We start from the raw sequence: 24,531 nt of genomic DNA, 5'->3' as shown, positions 1-24,531 counted from the left end.
TAGTAGAGATGGAGGCTTATGGGAATGCAAGATACAGTGCTAGGATAACTTCTAGCTGTATAGTTCAGTAAAGTCGTACTGGAGGGGAGGATCCAGATAGCTTTGTGCATCTGGACACTTCCCTCCAGCACCAGATTTTCGGAATTACACAGATGGAAGCTATCCTTTTAACACATCCTGCCCTCCCTTAACCTCCATCTCTACTAACCCACTGTCGCCACACCTACTGTCCCACAGATTCCCTTCCCATTGTCTTGTCATCCTATCCATGCCACACATCACTGGCCTCGTTACCTGTATCACATGCCTAGCTCATGCACCTGCCACTACTCCCTCCAACATTCCTAACCATCAAATAAGCTGCCCCCTTTTGATCTGCTAGGTACCCATCCTCAATCCCCTTCATGCCACTCTCTTCCTCTTCTCATTCTACCCGACAGAACTCTCCACCCTAACCTATTTGACCTACTGAAATGCAATAGTAATTTTGTGTCCAGCTGGCACAGAGAGAGAGAGAGAGAGAGAGAGGGGGGGGGGGGGGGAGCACATGCTTCAGCTTGTCAAACGCGAGGCGAGCCTTGGCTACTGGATGGGTCGTAGGTGTTAGGTAACAGGTGACCCTCAGATATGGAGTTAACTATGAAAAGGGGAGACCCAAATAAGTAGTTCTGGATTGAGGGGCAGGACCAGGGTGTATGGGAGGGTATCTTATGGCAGAGCTACACTCAGCAATCACCACATATGCTTGTATGCTTGATGCTGACCTTGTGTCAAAGCAAGTATTCACTGCTATAGTTGTTGGCCCGCTCTGTCTTGCAGGCAGGAATTAGCCCAAAGACTAATGGGAGGAAGATTATAACAGAGACCCAAAAGCACAGAAAGACTTCTATAGGCATGGAGAAACCAATCCTCCTACGGAGAAAACTATGACTGATAAATCCCACTCCTCAAGGTTGGGTTTGGCGGCAGACTACCAACCTGACCTGGAACAACACAAATATCTCACAAAGGCATAAGATACAACTGATTTCTACAAAATGACGTGAGTGAGTACGTGAAGTATGAAATGAGATAAAAGTAGCAACCTGGAATGTCGGAAACCCATACCAGCCTGGAGCTGCAAAATGTGTTGTAGGGAAAATGGATAGACATGGAGTACACTTGCTGAAGTGAACCATTCACTAGATACTGGTTTTGTGGCAGAAAAAGAAACTGTGTACCATTCTTGTAGTTTTTAAATCAGTCAGAATCTCATTAGTCGTAAGAAAGACAAAGTCACATTATAAAGTGTCGTGTTCTCAATGAAGAGAGAGATAAAAAAAAAGATGTATTTTGTGAGGAACAGTCTTGGACAGTGCACCAGTAGAACACACCAATAGAAGACACAAAATCATTGTGGGAGATCTTAATACAAAAGTTGGGAAAGAAGCAACCTTCAAAGAAACCATTGGAAAACACTGCAACTTCATGTGAGCAATAATAATGGCATTATGTGGACTAATTTAGCCACTTCAAAAGTGAAGTTCATTAATAGTACTGACTTACGTAAAGGAACTGAGGAATCTCTGGATTCAAGACAATGACCCACATAGACCATGTTGGCCATGTATTGGTACATACAAAAATAAACAAGTGGATGAAAAATATCAATATTCCAAGACGTGCTGAATGTGGATCGAACTACACCATTCTCAGAGTAGCAATAAAGGCAATGTGGAGACCCCGAAAGTGCACATGAATGCAAAAAATCACTTCATATGATCATATAATGTGCATGGACACATACAAAAGTCTATTCACCAAGTGATGGTAAGGGAACACACACACACACACACACACACACACACACACACAAGGATTAACTTTTTCAAGCTTTCGGAGCCAATGGCTCCTTCTTCCGGTGAAAATGTGGAAGGGGATGGAGGAAAGATGAAGGAAAAAGTACTGGAGAGGTTTAGAGAAAGGGGTACAAAGTAGAAAAGTCATCCAGAACCCCATGTCAGGGTATACTTACTGGATGGGATGAGAAGAAAAGACTGATTGTTGGGGACTGCACTGGATGCGGTTTGAAAACTTGAAGGCTTGAAAGTGCAAGACAGGGTAATATAAGACAGTGATTACTGCTAAAACATTGTGCACAAGTTAATAAGAGTGAGAAGCTATATGCATAGTATGTAACAAAGGTGGGAGGAGGAAGGACGAAAAATAAACAAGTCAGAAAATGAAAGATGTAGAAAACTAAAATGGTGTGAAAAAATGAGTAGTTACTGTGAATAAATGCTGAGATGGAAGGAATTAATGCAAATTAAGGCCAGGTGGATGGTGAGAATCAAGGGCATGTTGTAGTGCTAGTACCGACCCACTGTGTCCTGAGAAACTGGTGTCTGGGAGAAGAATTCATATTTCGCGTGTGGTAAAACAGGCACAGAGGTCATGACTGTCATGTTGTACAGAATGCTCTGCAACAGGATATTGTGTGTTGCCTGTACACACACTCTGCCTATGCCAATTCATCTTGACTGGTAATTAGGTGGTAGTCATGCCAATGTAAAAGACTGAACACTGTTTACATAACAGCTGGTATACGACATGTGTTGATTCACAGTTGGCTCTCCCTTTGATAGTATATGTTTTGCCAGTTATGGGGCTGGAGAGGTGGTGGTAAGAGGGTTCGTAGGGAAAGTCTTGCACAGGGGATGGTCACAGTGGTTGGAACCTAAGGGTAGGGAGGTGAGTACAGAAGCAGCATAGGGTCTGACAAGGATATTGTGGAGATTGGGAGGGCGATGAAAAGCTACTCTAGGTGTACTGCGCAAAATCTCAGACAGAATGTATCTCATTTCAGGGCACGATTTTAGGAAGTTATGGCCTTGTCAAAGTAGCTGATTGACACATTCAAGACCAAGATAATACTGGGTGACAAGTAGTGAGCTCCAAAGTTGTTTTTTGGAGGAATCAGCAGTACCAGGATTGGATGTGATGGCCCGGGAAATCTGCTTTCGAACTAGGCTGTTGGGATAATTATGTGCAGTGAAGGATGAAGTGGGAGTGGTGGTGTCTTGCTGTAAAGAGTCTGCACCCAAACAAATATGTTTGCCTCGAATGCTGAGGCTGTATGAGAGGGAATGTTTGACATGGAAAGGATGGCAACTGTCAAAATGTAAGTACTGTTGTTTGTTAGTGGGTTTCATTTGGACAGAAGTGTATAGGTGACCTTCAGTGAGGATGAGACAACATCTAGGAAAGTGGTATGGGATTCGGAATAGGACCATGTGAAATTTAATTGGGAGAAGGTATTTAGAGGTTCCAGGAATTTTAACAGGTCAGTATCACAATGAGTCCATATGGCAAAGATGTCATCAATGTATGTAAACCAAACCAGGGGCTGAAGACTTATAGATCCCAGGAAAGTCTTCTCCAAGTGACTCATGAAAAGGTTGGCATAGGAAGGAGCCATCTTGGTTTCCATGGCCGTACCCCTGATCTGTTTGTAGGTCTGCCCCTTAAAGGTGAAGTAATTGTTGGTAAGTATAAAGTTGATTAAGGTGACCAAGAAGGTTTCATAAGCTTGGAATCATGTGGGCAGTGACTGAGGAAATGTTCAGCAGTAGACAGACCATGTACGTGGAGGAGACGGCATTGCTGGCGAAAAGCAGGGTGTGTGATGGGAGTGGAATAGGCACATATTTCGAACAATTTAGGAAATGGTTGGTATCTTTAATGTAGGAGGGAAGTGTTTGTACTATGGGTTGCTGGTGTTGATCAACTAAGGCAGATACATGTTCGATGGATGCTTTGCAGCCACCAACTACAGGATGACCAGGATGCTTTGGTTTGTGGATCTCAGAAAGAGGGTAAAAGGTGGGGATGCACAGTTTGGGTGGGTAAGAAGTTCTACGGGTTGAGGTGTAAGTCCTTGTGAGGGACCTGAGGATTTCAGGAGGGGGCTGCAGGTCAGTCTAACCCTGGTGGCAGATGCTGTATGTAGTACATTGTATACAAAATCATGTGAATTATTTTAATGAGAACAGTTGAGATAATTTTAATCTCTGCGATATTCGAGGTTATACATGGTATCGGATATCTCTATAACGAAAAGGTAATGTTAGAGGAGGATGATTCATTACAAGTTGGATCATGTTATGAAATCCTCTCACAGCATATTGGAATGCATCTAGTTGCAGCCAAGTTTGTTCCACGGCTCATGAGTCAAGACCAGAAAGACCTTCACCTCACAATCTGTGAAGAGGTTTTGGATCGCACAAATGAGAACGAGATGTTGCTTAAGAGAATAATAACTGGTGATGAGACAAGGGTGTATAGTTATGATGTTGGGACCAAAGTTCAATCTTCATATGGGGTAGAGAAAGATTCTCTAAGACCAAAAGAAGCTCATCAGGTCAGGTCAAATGTCAAAGACATGCTTATAGTTTTCTTTGATTTTGAAGGATAAGCTCATCATGAACTTGAGCCAAAGGGGCAAACTGTTAATCAGTGGTACTATAGAGATGTATGCTATGCCTGCGAGAAAATGTGAGAAGCAAATGGTCTGAAATGTAGCGGGACAGTTCATGGCTCTTGCATCACGATAATGCACCCGCACTCTCATTCCTGTTGGCATGTAACTGTTGTACAAGAATTGATATCACTGTGATGTCTCATGCTCTGTACTCTCCAGAACAAGTCCCTGCAGACTTTTTATTTCCAAAGTTGAAAACGCGATTAAAGGATGAATATTTGCAATGATAGATTGAATAAAAGAAAATTCGCAGATGGCACTTCATGCGGTGCAGCAAGAGGCGTACCAAGACTGCTCCCAGAAGTGGAAATAACATTTGTAGCAGTGTATCAATTGTGACGGAGAGTATTTCAAAGGAGACCATGCACAATAAGTAAAAGGTAAGTATAGAAAATTTTGTGTACAGAGTTCTGGAATCTTTTGAACGGACCTCATATACTTTCTTATCCACATTGCAAGCTCCCAACACAGTTGGCAGGAGTCATAATGTTTTGGTTCATCAGTGTAGAAGACTATAACGAAAGAAGAGATATGGCAGTTAAGTCCAGGACAGTGTCAAGGTGCAAGGATGTATTAGAGGTCAAGTTCCCATTTCAGAAGTTCAGGGGATACTAGTACAGGGCTGGAGAATTCAGGCAGCCTGTGTGGCGTAGTATAAACTCAGGTCCATTGATTCATGTTGTAGAGCATGTTCAGCAACTGGATAATTGGTGTCCCCAAGGTCGACATTTCCCCTAAGCCTTTTGTGTTCAGCTGGTTTGGTGGTAATCATACGTATATGAAATAATGTGCAGTCACTATAAGTTAATTGATAAACAATGTGTCTGAATTTGCAAGTTGCTCTGCCAGTAATATTGTAATATTTACTGGAGGTAGGGTTGGAAAAATGTGGTAGTAGGTTGATGCATGGGGCAGATTTTACAGGGAGCATGATTGCGTGGGAAGGAACCTTCAGGTAGGGCCAATGGTTTGTGATTATGATAAGGTGTGACCAAGATGCTACGGAAGTTAGTAGGGTGATGGAGGGTGACAGTGTGTGGTGTGGGGAGGATGCTAGAGACAGAGATTCCCATTTCAGAATCTGACTTGAGAAACTCGTTTCCCTGGTTGAGTAATGTATTGAGCATGGACGTATGAACTACTAAATTATTACACTGATAATGACACTTATTCTTGCAGAATATATGGTCTCCTATCAACATCTACTGAACGCCTTAATTTTCTACCTGTATCAAATTTCACAACTTAATCAGAGATAATCATTTAAATTAGAATGGTATCAGGTGAGCAAAACTGAGTCAATGAAATTTGTGCTAAAGGAAAATGAGCCATGTGTGAAGTGGGTAGTGATCAACACATTATTAACATTCGGTACTCCGGTGTGACATTGAATGTGTTTGTGATGACTGACAGAGGCGAGGAGACTAACTTTTCAGTTGGCAAGCCAAATTTCTCTTCTTCGGAAACACTTCCCTTGTGACTGCCAATCTACATTTGATATTCTCTCTTCTTCGGCCACCATCAGTTACTTTGATGCCAAAATAACAGAACTTACCCCCTACTTTCAGTGTCTTCCTTTGTAATCTAATTCCGCCAGCATCACCTGATTTAATTCAACCACATCCCGTGATCCTTTTTTGCTAATGTTGATATTCATCTTATATCCTCCATCCACGACATTGTCCATTCTGGTCAGCTGCCTCTCCAAGTCCTTTACTGTCTCTGACAGAATTACAGCATGATCAACAAACCTTATAGAGCTATTATTTCTTTTTGCTGAACTTTAATTACTGCTTCAAATTTTTCTTTGGTTTCCTTTACTGCTTGCTCAATGTACAGATTGAATGATGTTGATAATAAGCTACAACCTTGTCTCTCTTTCTTCTCAAGCAGTGCTTCCCTTTCATGCCCTCGACTCGTATAATTGCCATCTGGTCTCTGTGCAAGTTGTAAATAGCCTTTCGCTCTCTGTATTTTATCCCTGCTACCTTCATAATATGAAAGAGAGTGTTCTAGTCAACCTTGTCAAAAGGTTTTTCTAAATTTACAAATGCTATATATATGGGAGCCCATCTTCTAAGCTGATTCTTAGGATCAGTATTGCGTCGCATTTTCCTACATTTCTCTGGGATCCAAACTGATCTTCCACAAGGACAGCTTGTACCACTTTTTCCATTCCTATGTAAATACTTCTTATTAGTATTTTGCAACCAGAAGTTATTAAACTGATATTTTGGTAACTTTGCACTTGTCAGCAACTGCTTTCTTTGGAATTGTAATTATTATATTCTTCATGAAATCTGAGGGTATTTCATCTGTCTCATACATCTTGCTCACCAGATGGAAGTATTTTGCTATGGCTGGCTCTCCCAAGGCTATCAGTAGTTCTGACGGAATGTCATTTAGTCTCAGGACCTAGTTTCAAGATAAGTCTTTCAGTGCTCTATCAAATTCTTCTCGCAATATTACATCTCCCATCCCATCTCATCTTCATCTGCATCCTCTCCCATTTCTATAATATTGATTTCAAGTTAATATCCCTTGTATAGACCCTTCATTACTCCTTCCGCCTTTCAGCTTTCTCGTCTCTGCTTAGGACTAGTTTCCCATCTCGGCTCTCGATATTCATACAGCTACTTCTCTTTTCTCCAAAGACCTCTTTAATTTTTTTGTAGATGATATCTATCTTTCCTCTAGTGAAATATGCTTCTAAATCTGTTTGCGCATACCCTTTTTGCAATTCCCGCCAGTCTCATTTTTTGGACCTTTGTATTCCCTTTCATCTGCTTCATTTTCTGCATTTTTGTATTTTCTCCTTCCATCAGTTAAATTCAGCATATCCTATGATTCCTACTAGGCCTTGTTTTTTTAGCTATTTTACCCTGTGCTGGCTTCACTTTTCTAGTCAACCATTGCTTAATCCTCACCCTGAAACTGTCAACAACCTCCAGTTCTTTCAACTTATCCAGGTCTCACTCTCTAATTTTGTACCTCCTTGTGATTTCTTTTGTTCATAACAAATAAATTGTCAGAATCATCTGGTCCTGGAAATGTCTTACAATTTAAAATTAATTAATGGAAAATCTCATATAAAGATGTGAAACAATTACTAACAAAGAGATAGAGGGGCTGGCCAGTACTTACCTCAGCTCAGTACAGCCGATAGAAACACAAAAAAACAACCAAAAATTTAAGCTCCTAGCTTTCGGAATAAATGTTCCTTCATCAGGGAGGAGAGAGGGGAAAGAAAGGGAAGAAGGGAAAGTGGATTTAGTTACTCACAACCCAGGTTATGAAGCAACCCAGGTTATGAAGCCTGTTGCTTCATAACCTGGGTTGTGAGTAACTAAATCCACTTTCCCTTCTTCCCTTTCTTTCCCCTCTCTCCTCCCTGATGAAGGAACATTTATTCCGAAAGCTCGGAGCTTAAATTTTCGGTTGTTTTTTGTGTTTCTATCGGCTGTACTGAGCTGAGGTAAGTACTGGCCAGCCCCTCTATCTCTTTGTTACAATTTAAAATCTGGTTTTGAAATCTCTATTTACCATAACGTAATCGTTGTGAAACTTTTCGGTGTCTCCAGCTCTCTTCCACAAATACAACCTTCTTCCATGATTCTTAAACCAAGTGCTTAAATTATGCTCTGTGTAAAATTCTACCGGTCAGCATCCTCTTTCATTCGTTTCCCTCATTCCATATTAACCTATTTTTCCTTCTTTTCCTTTTCCTGCTATTGACTTCCAGTCCCCCATCACTGTTAAATGTTCATCTCCGATAACTATCTGAATAATTTCTTTTATCTCATGGTACATTTTTTTCAATCTCTTCATCTACATCTATATCTACATCTACATGACTACTCTGCAATTCACATTTAAGTGCTTGGCAGAGGGTTCATCGAACCACAATCATACTATCTCTCTACTATTCCACTCCCGAACAGCGAGTGGGAAAAACGAACACCTAAACCTTTCTGTTCGAGCTCTGATTTCTCTTATTTTATTTTGATGATCATTCCTACCTATGTAGGTTGGGCTCAACAAAATATTTTCGCATTCGGAAGAGAAAGTTGGTGACTGAAATTTCATAAGAAGGTCTCGCCGCGACGAAAAACGTCTATGCTGTAATGACTTCCATCCCAACTCGTGTATCATATCTGCCACACTCCCTCCCCTATAACGCGATAATACGAAACGAGCTGCCCTTTTTTGCACCCTTTCGATGTCGTCTGTCAATCCCACCTGGTAAGGATCCCACACCGCGCAGCAATATTCTAACAGAGGACGAACGAGTGTAGTGTAAGCTGTCTCTTTAGTGGACTTGTTGCATCTGCTAAGTGTCCTGCCAATGAAACGCAACCTTTGGCTCGCCTTCCCGACAATATTATCTATGTGGTCCTTCCAACTGAAGTTGTTCGTAATTTTAACACCCAGGTACTTAGTTGAAATGACAGCCTTGAGAATTGTACTATTTATCGAGTAATCGAATTCCAACGGATTTCTTTTGGAACTCATGTGGATCATCTCACACTTTTCGTTATTTAGCGTCAACTGCCACCTGACACACCATACAGCAATCTTTTCTAAATCGCTTTGCAGCTGATACTGGTCTTCGGATGACCTTACTAGACGGTAAATTACAGCATCATCTGCGAACAGTCTAAGAGAACTGCTCAGATTGTCACCCAGGTCATTTATATAGATCAGGAACAGTAGAGGTCCCAGGACGCTTCCCTGGGGAACACCTGATATCACTTCAGTTTTACTCGATGATTTGCCGTCTGTTACTACGAACTGCGACCTTCCTGACAGGAAATCACAAATCCAGTCGCACAACTGAGACGATACCCCATAGCTCCGCAGCTTGATTAGAAGTCGCTTGTGAGGAACGGTGTCAAAAGCTTTCCGGAAATCTAGAAATACGGAATCAACTTGAGATCCCCTGTCGATAGCGGCCATTACTTCGTGCGAATAAAGAGCTAGCTGCGTTGCACAAGAGCGATGTTTTCTGAAGCCATGCTGATTACGTGTCAATAGATCGTTCCCTTCGAGGTGGTTCATAATGTTTGAATACAGTATATGCTCCAAAACCCTACTGCAAACCGACGTCAATGATATAGGTCTGTAGTTAAATGGATTACTCCTACTACCCTTCTTGAACACTGGTGCGACCTGGGCAATTTTCCAATCTGTAGGTACAGATCTATCGGTCTATCTGCAGAACTAGTTAGCATATAGACTTGTACTACTGTGGTAGGTGTGGGTTTCATTTCCATTTCCTCCTGTTGCCAAACCTCACTAATTCCCATTATATCTAACTTCAGCCTATCCATTTTCCTTTTTAAATTTTCTAACAAACCTGCCCAATCTGTGGAATGTCAGTTTTGTTTCTCCTTTTGATGACATCCTTCTGAGTAGTCCCTGTCCATAGATCCAAATGGGGACCATTTTACCTCAGGAATATTTTACCCAGGAGGATGCCATCATCATTTAACCATGCAGTAGAGCTGAATGCCTAGGGGAAAAGTTATAGCTGTAGTTTCCCCCCTGCTTTCAGCCGTTCACAGTACCAGCACAGCAAGGCCGTTTTGGTTGATGATGAATGAAATACACACTTTGAAATTAAATTCTGCAGGTAGCAGGGTTCATTCACAATGAGCAAAAGAATATCTGCAACTTGTACAGAAACCAGAGTGCAGCTATAATAGCTCAAGGGCTTAAAGGGAAAGCAATGACTGAGAAGGGAGTGAGACGGGGTTGTAGCCTAGCCCTGATGTTATTCAATCTGTACATTGAGCAATCAGTAGAAGAAACCATGTACAAATTACGCTTTTGGATAGGGGATTATAGATCTGAAGGAGAGATTTTAAAAACTCAATGTAACTGATCACTAATTTTATTTTTTGACATAATATTGAAAAACAATTAAATAATACTAAAATAAGGGACATACAGTATTTCAGGAATAAGCCGTCATAAACTAATGCCAAAGTCAGCGAAATACACCAAATTTTGTGGAAAATAACGCCAGAATTGATAACAAATAACATTGAAATTGGCAAGAAAACTGCATTTCCATTTCCATTTAGCAGTTCACCAATGAAGAGAATAGAGGCATTTGAAATGTGGTGCTACAGAAGGCTGCTAGATGGTGATTTTGAGTAACTAACAAGGAACTACTGAACTGAATTGGGAAAAAAAAGAAATTAATAGTACAAATTGGCAAAAAAAAAGGAATCAGTTGGTAGGTCACATCCTCAGGCGTGAAGGAATTATTAGTTTGGTAATGGAGGGAGGAGTAGGGGTTAATAAATGTAGAGTGAGACCAAAGGATGAATACATTAAGGAAATTCAAATGGCTGTAGGTTGCAGCAGTTACTTGGAAATGAGGTGGCCAGTAAAGGATAGAGTAGCTTGGAGAGCTACATAAAACCAGTCTTTGGACTGAAGGCAGCAAAACAACAACAACAGGGCAAGTATTTTCCAGCCATTCTGTCTCTATAGTTTCCTCATTTAAACTTTTGCTTTTGGCACAATTAATATTCATTAGTATCTCCCATAATCTCTTCAGAGGAGTGTGAAATCTTGTAGGCCACCATATGCTGTTGTTAAAATATAATTCATTGGCCTCATACGTTTTTCAGTCATTATTTCAAAATTCTTTACTAGGTTGAATGTTCCAACAGTTTGTACTTAGTCCTTCAGTTTTGCCATTGCAAAAGCCTCATTGTGAGCATGTAATATGTTTTGCAGTTAGATGACTTGGTTTCCTTTTGTAGGGCAGAAATCAATAAATATTCTCTTTAACTATGTTGGTCCGGAGGACGTTGTAATATTTGTCAGTTGTTTTACCCCTTTTGTTCACTTGGGAGAACACTTTTGCATGCAAGACACAAGGCTTTACCTCTTATCCAATATAAGAAATTGTGTTTTTTAAAAAACAAACCCACACTTTACTCTGCAATTATTCTGCCTTTAATTTCATTCAATGACAACATCATCGTCTGCAATAGCACAAAACTAAGCCAAATTCACGGTGATAAGCTGACTGTGGCGATCGTTATCTAAAAGAATTTTTGGAACACATTTTTATAATTTTTAAGTAGTTTTGTAGACTTGTAGTTGACATTTCCCTGAGGTCACATTTACATTAATGACCTCTTACACTGAACTTATGGTCACAGCTGATTTAACAGGTTCTCTTGTGGTTACATACTTTTATAGTGGAATAAGCTCAACTCATCTCAGAATATTCATTTAGTTTTACATAGTTTGTGTATTTTAATTTAGTTAATTTATTTGACCAGGAGTGAAAACTGTAGGAGTTACCATAGGAAACTGAGTAGTGGTTCTCTTTGTGAGGGTTGTAGCAAATGATAGCAAATGGTTTCAGTGTGAGGAGTGTAATGGCGATGTCATTAAGGCACTCTTTTAGAACTGCAAAATATGTAGTAGGAACAAATTGATGGAGGAAAGGAAGATATGTGCCCTTCAGGCAGAGTTGGAAGACGCTAACAAAGAATTATTGAGAACGAAGGAAAGTCATGGTGAGGGCCCTAGACGAGAGCCGACAATTGGTAGGAAGGCTGGGAGGAAGAAGACACAGTTTGACAGTTTTCTTGTGTCTACCTGTAACAGATCCAGCTGCCAGAGTTGAAGAGAGAGGAGCTATAGTGAGCAGAATTGAACACTACTGGCACTGACTTGAGAGCATGTGGTGACTGGTCAAGTGGCCGAGGGTGTCAACTGCAAACCACCAGAGAGAAAGGACAACAATGAGAGAAATACAAACAATGGAGGTGGGCGACATTGCAGAATAACAAGTCCAACAAGTTCACTAAGATCAAAAACCTGAGATGTAGCAAATCCAGAACCAAACAACAATGTGTAGTGAGATCAGTGGTGTAGCGCAATGAAGTCACAACTTACAAACTGAGTGGCTGCGCTGCTGCCTTTAAGGCCAGCCACAAATGCTGATAGACTGGCAGGATGGGTGTGCAGAGCAACAGCAGTGCTTGCAGATTACAGAGGTGCCAGTGCTGTCATCGAGGTCCATGCCTTCTACCAGGCTTTCAGACTTGCCGGGCTAGGACACTAGATCCCTCCCCCCTGAAATGGGTACATATGGGCAGAAGTACCCTCGACGATGCTTAGGAAGGTGAACTGCCAGCACGGGAGGAGCCTTGGCACTGAAGCTCACCAGCTGGAGGGAAATCTGGTAGTGTGGTGGTGGGCGCTGGCACAATGGTGTTGATGACAATGACCAAGGGGTTGGTGGCCACAGTGAGTCCTCTACCTCCATGCCCGCATCCTTGGAAATCATCACTGGTGTCCCGAAGTACAAGTTGTACCTGTGCAGGTGGTCATTCCAGGTCCGATTGAGCCCCTGATGGTGGTGCAGTCGGCAGGTGTGGATGGAGTTGATTGGTGTGATAGCACTCCAAACTCTCCCAGAGTATTTACCATCATAAGGAACTGCCTTTTGGTGCCAACTACTGTAGCTGGCATTCACAATGGTTTTGCTCTATATGAATATGCCCACACGGCGGCACACCTGTGTGCTGAGTGTGACCTTCGTTGGAGTACCCCAGGGAAGCACTGCATGTCAGTGTTGAAACATCTGTTTGTGAGATATGAGTGTATGAGACATATGAGTCCATCTTGGAAACCAGCTTCGCTTAGTTTGCGTATAAGGCCGTTGTGCCAGAGATGGTCGAAAGCTTTTTCGATGTCCAGGAACACAGCCCCTGTGGCTTTGTTCATGTTGTAGCCGTGTGTTATATGTTCAACTATGCAGAGGAGTTGTTGTGTTGTTGAGTGGTGATTCCTAAAGCCGAATTGCTCCAGTCTTAGGGTGTCATTGGTGAGGCACTGCCTAGTGATGCGTTTTAATATTGCCTTCTCAACAATCTTGCTGAGCGAGCACAGCAGACTGAGAAGTGGTCTTTCCCTGGCTTCCTGAACATCAGGACCTTGGCCGCCTCCCGAAAGTCAGGCAAGTGTTGGTGTTTTAGGATGGCATTTGTTATGTGTGTAAGGTATTCTACAGCTCTATCCATAAACTCCTGGAGGGCACAGTTTTGAATGCCATCAGGCCCAGGGGCTTTTCTAGCATTGGTATGCTCGATAGCCCATGTAATTTTGTTTGCACTAGTGCTTCTAATTTTGTCACGCGTGTGCTGGGTACAAGTCATGTAACCTCTTGGTCCATTTCAAGTGTGAATACTGGATCTGAGGGAGCCAGATTCGACATGAAAGAAGCTGTAAGTGTTGTGGCCATAAGCTCTGCCTTCTCCTCCATGGAGTAAGCTGGGCCGTCTGGTCCCTGTAGCGTGGGAATGTAATGTCTCTCTGTGGTGAAGTGGTTTGATAGATTCCACACACCAGGACGTGTGGCATCTAGCTGAGCTAGTTTCTGTCCCCATTGTTTGTTTTTAAATGTTTGTATTTTACCCCGTATTCTGCCCTGGAGTCTGTTGACATGCAGTTTACGCTACCAGTATCTCCTGAGGCAGTTCCTCTTTGAGATAAGGCCCATCTCTTGGGGCAGGGCCATCAAGTGTTGTTTTGCTGTTGTGTGTGGAATGGCGTCAGTCATTGCATCTTGGACAGCAGTAGTAAGAGCCTCCGCAGCCTCATCGATCTTTTGTGTGTTGTTAATTTCATGGGTGTCAGGAATACAACTGTCAAGCATTTCCTTGAACAGTGTCCAATTCACACACACTTTCAGTTAAGTATCCTGCTTGGTTCTGTGTCCTGCAGTGTTCCTTCAGTGTGCAGTATTACAGGCATGTGGTCTGAGTCCAGATCGTTTTCAACCATAAGGTTGAGTGTGCATGTGATGCCCCTGATGAGGGCTATGTCTAACATGTCGAAATTGTGCAGGCACGAACATGGGGATGTCCGGCCCAAGTATAATGTAGTTTCGGCCTAGTGTGTGTTCGTATAATTTCTTGCCATTGGAGGTACGTATTCGTGAGTGGTGCTATGTTGAAGACTGTGCTGATATTGTGTGTTACTATGTTTTTAGGAGGATTGTACATCGATACCAGTGCGATGTTGGCTCCGTTGAACTTGACCCTGAAGGCCGTGACCTCTAGTCTCTCAAGCACAGGGAGCTCGATGTTCGTTTGTTCTATGTCTCAGTGTATGATGATTGCTGTGCCACCTCCCCTTCTGCCATCCGCTCAGTCGGTACGATAAATGCCTGGAATGTTTAGCTGTTTGCGAGGCATAAGCAGTGTTTTGTTCACTAGAGCAATTCGGATACCCTTTCTCTCCATGAACGCAAAAATCTGATAAGGGCAAATTACTCTGTTGATTTGATTGTGAATATATCGATGAACGTATGAGTTTTTGCTGTATGGTGAGTGGGTCCAAGTGGAATGAGTGTGATGTTTGAGCAGGAATGTATGTGAATGAATTTTGATACAGAAAGGACTCTTGTTCAGAAAATTTATGTTGGTATCTTGGGCTAGAATTGTGTGTTCATATAAAGATTCAAGATTTGGCAGTGCAGACTGACAATTGGAGAGCTGTCTCTAGTTTAGGTGAATTGTGTATTATGCAGATGACACTTTCTATTGAAAGGTTCAATTTCAAACAACATGTATTCAGGCTGTTTATCTTTGTTATTAGACATGAGTATGGGCTTTGGGCACAGGGTTGCCAAGATATATCCTGCCACACCGCCACCTCATCTGTTGCATCTGTCATGTTTCATAAGAAAGTAGCCATCTAGACTTACACAACTGGAAAGTGTGCTAGGCTTCAGCCATGCCTATGACTGTAGTATGACTTGAAATCTGAGGTCCAGAAATATGCTGCGGAACTCAGTAAGGTGGGCTTGCGAGGACTGCACATTTGTGTGGGTGAGCTGTAGCGTAGAGGTGTCGTGAGTCATTTCTGCTGTTTGCATAGAAGTGGAAGGGGCGGCTGCCCAAGAGAAAGATGTGGGCCAGTGCTTTGTGGAATGTCAGGAGGAGGAGTGCACAGAGCTGGACGCAGGTGGATATGATGTTGGAAACGGAGTAGGAGGTTCAAGGTCAGGCAGACTTGCCTGTCACAAAGCATGACACACAAAGGTGCAGGGTTCACCTCAGGACAGCACAACATGACCTCGAAACAAGCAGAGTGTAAGAGTATGACAAGTGATTATGCTAAAGCAGTATGATTATGCTGAATCATTAATGAAAGAGGAAGGGGGAGGTCCAATAAATTATACTTACACAGGAAAGGAGTACTAATCTTACAGGGAAACAGAAACAGAAGCAGCAGCAGAGAAACAGTACTCCTAAGAAGAGTTAATGGCATACATAAGGAGGCAGGAATAAGATGTGCCCAGCAGGAGCAGGTTATTGTGTCTGGATGTAAGTGGATTTGAGTCTGGAAATACATGGTGTATCCCTGGCCAGGTTTGGATAGTGCCTTGAAGGCAGTATAGAGGTTGTTGATCTCCTGGAAGGGACAGTATCTGAGATGACCTGAATCTTGCCAGTGATAGAAAACCCAAGCAGTGAGAAGGCATCCAGACCAAAAATGTTGCCAGTTGAATGACCATAAGTGACAGAGTTGTGAGCCATACGACCTTTTTGTATGCAGCGTTGATTGTGAATTGACCTTGGAGGGGAATCAAACTGTCACCATACATGACTGGCTTAGGGTAGGGAGGGGCCAAGTTGGCAACTAAGATAAGCATTTGTTTGGAGTTTAATCAAAGAAACAGTAGCTCCTGTGTCCATTTGGAAATGGAATCCTGGTTTGTGCTGTTGTGAGCGTGGTAAACAACTTGGTGGTAGAAGGATCGCTCTGAGAAATAACTGCCTGAAGTGCATACACCATCTCTTGATGAATGTGGAGAGTGGCATCAGATTGTCACAACATTTGATGACAGATGGTTCAGAGATGCCCGTCTTTCCCAGAATAGGTGCAGTGCAGCCAGTGATCAGGACAGCCCACATGATTGTGCCATGTACCAGTCAGGACACAACGGGAAACCTCGGTGCTTACATGACTGGATGTTCAGAGGCCATTGACCTGTCCGAAATAAATTAATCACAACATCCACAGCCACCTGCTGGCCCAGACCACCACTACATGTATTTGAACCATGAGGAGTTCATTTGCTGCCTATATGGTCAGACAAACGTGTGGTTCCTGAAGAGGGGCAGCAGCCTTTTCAGTAGTTGCAGGGGCAACAGTCTGGATGATTGACTGATCTGGCCTTGTAACAATAACCAAAACAGCCTTGCTGTGCTGGTACTGCGAACGGCTGAAAGCAAGGGGAAACTACAGCCGTAATTTTTCCCGAGGGCATGCAGCTTTACTGTATGATTAAATGATGATGGCATCCTCTTGGGTAAAATATTCCGGAGGTAAAATAGTCCCTCATTCGGATCTCCGGGCGGGGACTACTCAAGAGAATGTCGTTATCAGGAGAAAGAAAACTGGCGTTCTACAGGTCGGAGCGTGGAATGTCAGATCCCTTAATCGGGCAGGTAGGTTAGAAAATTTAAAAAGGGAAATGGATAGGTTAAAGTTAGATATAGTGGGAATTAGTGAAGTTCGGTGGCAAGAGGAACAAGACTTCTGGTCAGGTGACTACAGGGTTATAAACACAAAATCAAATAGGGGTAATGCAGGAGTAGGTTTAATAATGAATAGGAAAATAGGAATGCGGGTAAGCTACTACAAACAGCATAGTGAACGCATTATTGTGCCCAAGATAGATACGAAGCCCACACCTACTACAGTAGTACAAGTTTTTATGCCAACTAGCTCTGCAGATGACGAAGAAATTGAAGAAATGTATGATCAAATAAAAGAAATTATTCAGATAGTGAAGGGTGACGAAAATTTAATAGTCATGGGTGACTGGAATTCGGTAGTAGGAAAAGGGAGAGAAGGAAACGTAGTAGGTCAATATGGACTGGGGGAAAGAAATGAAAGAGGAAGCCGCCTGGTAGAATTTTGCACAGAGCACAACTTAATCATAGGTAACACTTGGTTCAAGAATCATAAAAGAAGGCTGTATACATGGAAGAAGCCTGGAGATACTGACAGGTTTCAGATAGATTATATAATGGTACGACAGAGATTTAGGAACCAGGTTTTAAATTGTAAGACATTTCCAGGGGCAGATGTGGACTCTGACCACAATCTATTGGTTATGACCTGTAGATTAAAACTGAAGAAACTGCAAAAAGGTGGGAATTTAAGGAGATGGGACCTGGATAAACTAAAAGAACCAGTGGTTGTACGGAGTTTCAAGGAGAGCATAAGGGAGCAATTGACAGGAATGGGGGAAAGAAATACAATAGAAGAAGAATGGGTAGCTTTGAGGGATGAAGTAGTGAAGGCAGCAGAGGATCAAGTAGGTAAAAAGACTAGGGCTAGTAGAAATCCTTGGGTAACAGAAGAAATATTGAATTTAATTGATGAAAGGAGAAAATATAAAAATGCAATAAATGAAGCAGGCAAAAAGGAATACAAACGTCTCAAAAATGAGATCGACAGGAAGTGCAAAATGGCTAAGCAGGGATGGCTAGAGGACAAATGTAAGGATGTAGAAGCTTATCTCACTAGGGGTAAGATGGATACTGCCTACAGGAAAATTAAAGAGACCTTTGGAGAGAAGAGAACCACATGTATGAATATCAAGAGCTCAGATGGCAATCCAGTTCTAAGCAAAGAAGGGAAGGCAGAAAGGTGGTAGGAGTATATAGAAGGTTTATACAAGGGCGATGTACTTGAGGACAATATTATGGAAATGGAAGAGGATGTAGATGAAGACGAAATGGGAGGTAAGGTACTGCGTGAAGAGTTTGACAGAGCACTGAAAGACCTGAGTCGAAACAAGGCTCCCGGAGTCGACAACATTCCATTGGAACTACTGACGGCCTTGGGAGAGCCAGTCCCGACAAAGCTCTACCATCTGGTGAGCAAGATGTATGAGACAGGCGAAATACCCTCAGACTTCAGGAAGAATGTAATAATTCCAATCCCAAAGAAAGCAGGTGTTGACAGATGTGAAAATTACCGAACTATCAGTTTAATAAGTCACAGCTGCAAAATACTAACGCGAATTCTTTACAGACGAATGGAAAAACTGGTAGAAGCCGACCTCGGGGAAGATCAGTTTGGATTCCGTAGAAATGTTGGAACACGTGAGGCAATACTGACCCTACGGCTTATCTTAGAAGCTAGATTAAGAAAAGGCAAACCTACGTTTCTAGCATTTGTAGACTTAGAGAAAGCTTTTGACAATGTTGACTGGAATACTCTCTTTCAAATTCTGAAGGTGGCAGGGGTAAAATACAGGGAGTGAAAGGCTATTTACAATTTGTACAGAAACCAGATGGCAGTTATTAGAGTCGAGGGGCATGAAAGGGAAGCAGTGGTGGGGAAGGGAGTAAGACAGGGTTGTAGCCTATCCCCGATGTTATTCAATCTGTATATTGAGCAAGCAGTAAAGGAAACAAAAGAAAAATTCGGAGTAGGTATTAAAATCCATGGGGTAGAAATAAAAACTTTGAGGTTTGCTGATGACATTGTAATTCTGTCAGAGACAGCAAAGGACTTGGAAGAGCAGTTGAACGGAATGGATAGTGTCTTGAAAGGAGGATATAAGATGACCATCAACAAAAGCAAAACGAGGATAATGGAATGTAGTCGAATTAAGTCGGGTGATGCTGAGGGAATTAGATTAGGAAGTGAGACACTTAAAGTAGTAAAGGAGTTTTGCTATTTGGGGAGCAAAATAACTGATGATGGTCGAAGTAGAGAGGATATAAAATGTAGACTGGCAATGGCAAGAAAAGCGTTTCTGAAGAAGAGAAGTTTGTTAACATCGAGTATAGATTTAAGTGTCAGGAAGTCATTTCTGAAAATATTTTTTTGGAGTGTAGCCATGTATGGAAGTGAAACATGGACGATAAATAGTTTGGACAAGAAGAGAATAGAAGCTTTCGAAATGTGGTGCTACAGAAGAATGCTGAAGATTAGATGGGTAGATCACATAACTAATGAGGAAGTATTGAATCGGATTGGGGAGAAGAGAAGTTTGTGGCACAACTTGACCAGAAGAAGGGATCGGTTGGTAGGACATGTTCTGAGGCATCAAGGGATCACCAATTTAGTATTGGAGGGCAGCGTGGAGGGTAAAAATCGTAGAGGGAGACCAAGAGATGACTACACGAAGCAGATTCAGAAGGACGTAGGTTGCAGTAGGTACTGGGAGATGAAGAAGCTTGCACAGGATAGAGTAGCATGGAGAGCTGCATCAAACCAGTTTCAGGACTGAAGACCACCACCACCACAACAACAACAACAACAACAACAACAACAACATGGTCTCAAAAGAGCGCACAATTTCAAAATAGCATCCCAGTAAGGATTGTCTAATTTTAAGGCTGTGCAGAGTCGACTCAACCCTTGCAAATCCGACAGCCATGAGCGGTACAACTGACCAAGTTGCTTGTGATACTGGTGGAACTCAAGGCACAGTGGGACCACATGGAATTGTTACGAATAATAATTTACAGCAACCAACAGATGTGAACGTGTCAAGATTGGATAGTGGAGCCAAGTTGTTTACTAAGAACAGCAGCTTAGGGAAGCCCAAGAAAGGAAGAGCATCCATTGGAGAGCATCATCAGAATCCCAAAAAACAGTGAAGTACGGTTATAACCACTGTAAATGTGTGTCTCAGTCCTTTTTGGCATTGTTAAATGGCAGAAACAAGGGTTGATTGCTATCCTCATGGCAAGTGATCAAGGACTGGCTGGCTTGGGAATCCTAAACCTGTAAGCAGTCCAACAGAAGCTGTGTTTCCTGATGCAGCAATTCAGTTTGTTGTTGAAACTTGTGTGTAGTTGCTGCTGCAGGAGCAGCTGTTATTGTTCCACAAATTGTATGAGCTTTGCATCCAAACAGCATTGCTAATCTTTTACCTTGTCAGCAATTATAGTGACCAGAAATGAACAAGAGGAGGAACAACTCAAGAACCTGAGGAGATACTCCAACTGGTTGATGGCATCAACTGTGAACTGCCCGAGAGTGGACAGTGAGAGAAAGACAAACAATGGAGATGGCACAGCAGAATTAAAAGTCCAATGAGTAAACCAATATTGAAAACCCACAAATCCAGAACCAAACAATTATGTGTAGTGAGATCAATACAGTAGTGCAGTGAGATCACAACTGATTGATTTATTGACTGACTGTCTGACTGACTTAGTGGCTGTGCTGCTGGCTTTAAAAGGAAGCCATGAGTACTGTCAAGCTGGCTGTACGAGCATATCTCCATAGCCAGTACTGCAGTGGCAACAGCAGTGCCAACAGTTTATAGCAGTTCCATGTATCTGCTATCATCAAGGTCCATGCCTTCTGGCCAGCTTTCAAACTCACAGGTCCCCTTCCACTTAAAACGGATATGTGTGGGGGAATGTAAGTGCCCATTACATTGCCTGGGTAGGCAAACTTGCAGCACAGGAGTAATCCCTGCACTGGAGCCTGTCAGCTGGAGGGAAGAACCCAGAGCATCTGGCAGCACACAGGGGCATGGTGGTGCGGGTGACAACAACTGAAGGAGTGGTGGCCACAGTGAGGCCTCCACCTCCGTGCTCATGTCCAAGGGAATTGCCACTTAGGCTGTGGAGCCTCAGGGTAGGTAGGAGTAAGAAATGTGCAGCAGGCTCTGCCCTTGAATAGAAAGGACAGGAAAAGTGCAAATGTCAGGAAGAAGAGATAACTTCCGCTAGGTAGCAGTCATGGCAGAGGTGTGGGCCCTCGGTTACAGGAGAACTTTGGGAAAGAGTATCAGGTCATCATCATTCTCTAGCCAAATGCTTTACTGAATCAAGTGATAGAGAGTTTAGGATCTTTGTGAAAGGACTTCATGGATGATAATCAGATAATGACATTGCTTGTGTTCGGGAACAACTCAGATAGGGACAAGGCCTACAGTATAGGTGGTATACAATGTAGGTAGTGACCTGTGCAAGATAGCTTCCCTGACTGCTAACACCAGTGTGCTCTAGTTGCTCTGTTCTGGTGGTATAATTAACTGTGGCTCGGCAATGCTGTTTGGTGTCTTAATGTAGAGCTGAAAACGGGACCAACGACTGCTGACTGAACACATATTGCATTGGTGCTGGTGGGACACTTGGGAGATGAGGTTTCGCTATGGGTGATCTGCACCTCAATGAGATTGGAAAGTGGAGGATGATGGTGCCATTTAGTGAGAGTATAATGTGGGTGTGGGATCCCACATGGTCAAATACGTGTCATCACTGTTAGATGAATTGGGCATTTTTAAGATAAATCATGACATTGATCCCTTAAAAGTGTCTCATCCTGTTTACATGAACTCAGAAGACAGCGTTGGAGTACACACTCACCACTTATCAGAGAGAAAAAGAAATCATAAGGACAAACACAACAAATTTTCTCAGAATTTTCTGTTCTTCATCAAAATATTCAGTACAAAAAGATGTACAGTTGGGTCGTGCTCGCTGCAGAAAAATGTCATTAATTATTTTGTTTAATGCAGAAAACAGAAGCAAAGTAGTATGGAATGTTATAAAAACATGAAACAGGAAAAGGCTAACCACAAGTATAATGAGATACAAATCAAAAATTGGAGCAGAGTAATAGAAAATACACAGGAGTTGGGAAGTTTTATTATTAACTGTTGTTCTGATATTACATGAAAACATTAAAATCTTCTTTTAATACGTAGCTACCACAATGAATTCCACAACAAGCACAATGATGTTTTTTCCTGCAGTAGACTTGAAGTCTGGAAGAGACTACAGAAATTGAAAAATAACATATCAGTGGACATAGATGAACTTCCAGTTGCCATTCTCAAGATTTTCATAGGTAGCTTATAACCCCCAATTAACAAAGTTAATGAATGAGCCATAAGTTCATGTATTTTTCTAGAGTACCTAAAGCACATCTGACTTGCACCATCACTAAAAGAAGGGTCATTTGGAGAGTAAAGAAAACTACAAGTCATTTCCTGTTCCCTCGGTATTCTAAAAAATAATTGAATTGAGTGTGAAAGGAAAACTGATAAGTTATCTGAATTAATACAACATTATTTACACAGCACAGTTTGGTTTCCAAAGTAGAACAAGTACCGTGATATGTAGAGAAATGTGAGGAAACAGTGCAGAACTATTTTGTATATTGTAAATTTTTGTGCAAATTGTGTATGAATGAAAGAACAGAGAACAGAACAGTAGGGACCATCCAGACGAGGCAAGTAATTGTTAAGACACAGATCTCATATTCAGGATGATGGAGTTTACTGTATCTGGCCATTCTAATTTAGATTTTCCATGGTTTTAAATCATTTCAGGCAAATGCTGGTATGGTTTCTTCCGCAATGGCCAATGAGTCATATACTTTTAAAAACATCCATACATATTATATGTGTCTATGTATTTGAGCTATTTATTTTCATTGTATTGTGATGACAAATCCTATATCATTATCAGATGAACCATCAATGAATGAATGAATGAATTGCCTGAGCTCCGTTATAAATAATGCTTATTTAGGGAAGCTTAATCTAGTGACGGTTGCATGAAATGTGTTGAAGCAGAAGTAGTTGTAAATCAATGTCATTTCATAGGTTAATAACAGCTAGTGGCCTGAGGTACATTCTGTAATTGCAGTTTTTGAAATGCCAGTATGGAACAAACAGGCAGTATGTCATGTTGAAACTGGATCAGTTGCTGGCTGTTGTAAAAATCACAATGCATAACGCGTTATTCTTCCGATGCTGAAAAAAAATTGGCCATGGATTGAATTATCTGAAGTTGAAGATATTTATAAACAGGAACAACCCAGTATGATCAAGTGTGGACTGTTGTAGGTTGAAATTAACATCTGGTATAGTGACGTAAGAAAATGATATTTGTTAAACTTTTCCTGCTGTTGGGGGTGCCTAGTACCGAATCTGTAATCATCTGCAGACTATGAGTCACTGTTGGTTTGAGTTCAGTCGCTGCCAATGTACAGTTTTAGGGCCCCTGCAAGCATGCAGAAGTGCCGCAGCACGAGGTGGCATGGATTTGACTAATGTCTGGAGTGTTGCTGGAGGAAATTGACACCATGAATCCTGCAGGACTGTCCATAAATCCACAAGAGTACGAGGGGGTGGATATCTCCTCTGAACAGCACATTGCAAGGCATCCCAGATATGCTCAGTAATGTTCATGTATGGAGAGTTTGGGGACCAGAGAAAGTGTTTAAACTTGGAAGACTGTTCCTGGAGACACTAGCAATTCTGGATGTGTGGGGTGTCACATTGTCCTGCTGGAACTGCCCAAGTCCATTGGAATGTGCAATGGACATGAATGGCTGCAGGTGATCAGACAGAATGCTTAAGTATGTGTCAACTGTCAGAGTTGTATCTAGACATGTCAGGGGGCCCCATGTCACTCCAACTGCACTCACCCCACACGATTAGAGTCTCCACCAGCTTGAACAGTCCCTTGATTACATGCCAGGCCCATGGATTCATGAAGTTGTCTCTGTAGCCATGCACATCCATCCGCTCGATAAAATTTGAAATGGGACTCATCCAACCAGGCAGCATGTTTCCAGTCATCAATGGTCCAATGTTGCTGTTGATGGGCACAAGCAAGATGTAAAGCTTTGTGTCGTGCAGTCATCAAGGGTACACGTGTGGGCTTTTGGTTCCGACAGCCCATATCGATGATGTTATGTTGAATGGTTCACACACTGACTCTTGTTGATGGTCCAGCATTGAAATCTGCAGAAGCGTTGCACTTCTGTCACATTGAATGATTCTCTTCAATCATTGTTGGTCCTGTTCTTGCAGCATCTTTTTTCGGCTGCAGCGATGTCAGAGATTTGATGTTTTACTAGATTCCTGATATTCACAGTACACTCATGAAATGGTTGGTGTTGTAACATCAAATGTGGCAGAGATGGAATTCATTCGCGCTGCACCCCATCCTCATCTCTCTTCACCCAGT

The 24,531-nt window shown here is 42.2% G+C and overlaps 1 protein-coding gene across 1 annotated transcript in view; it reads left to right on the top strand.

Moving 5' to 3' along the window:
• The window catches only part of LOC126281771 (FAM172 family protein homolog CG10038), a 254,789-nt gene that overhangs the window by 50,777 nt on the left and 179,481 nt on the right, over window positions 1–24,531 (top strand). The window lies entirely within an intron of this gene.

Source organism: Schistocerca gregaria, chromosome 7, assembly GCF_023897955.1.
Source record: "Schistocerca gregaria isolate iqSchGreg1 chromosome 7, iqSchGreg1.2, whole genome shotgun sequence".
In the NCBI taxonomy this organism is placed as follows: domain Eukaryota; kingdom Metazoa; phylum Arthropoda; class Insecta; order Orthoptera; family Acrididae; genus Schistocerca; species Schistocerca gregaria.
Note: the sequence above shows the minus strand (reverse complement) of the source record. Positions and strands in the feature narration are given on the sequence as shown.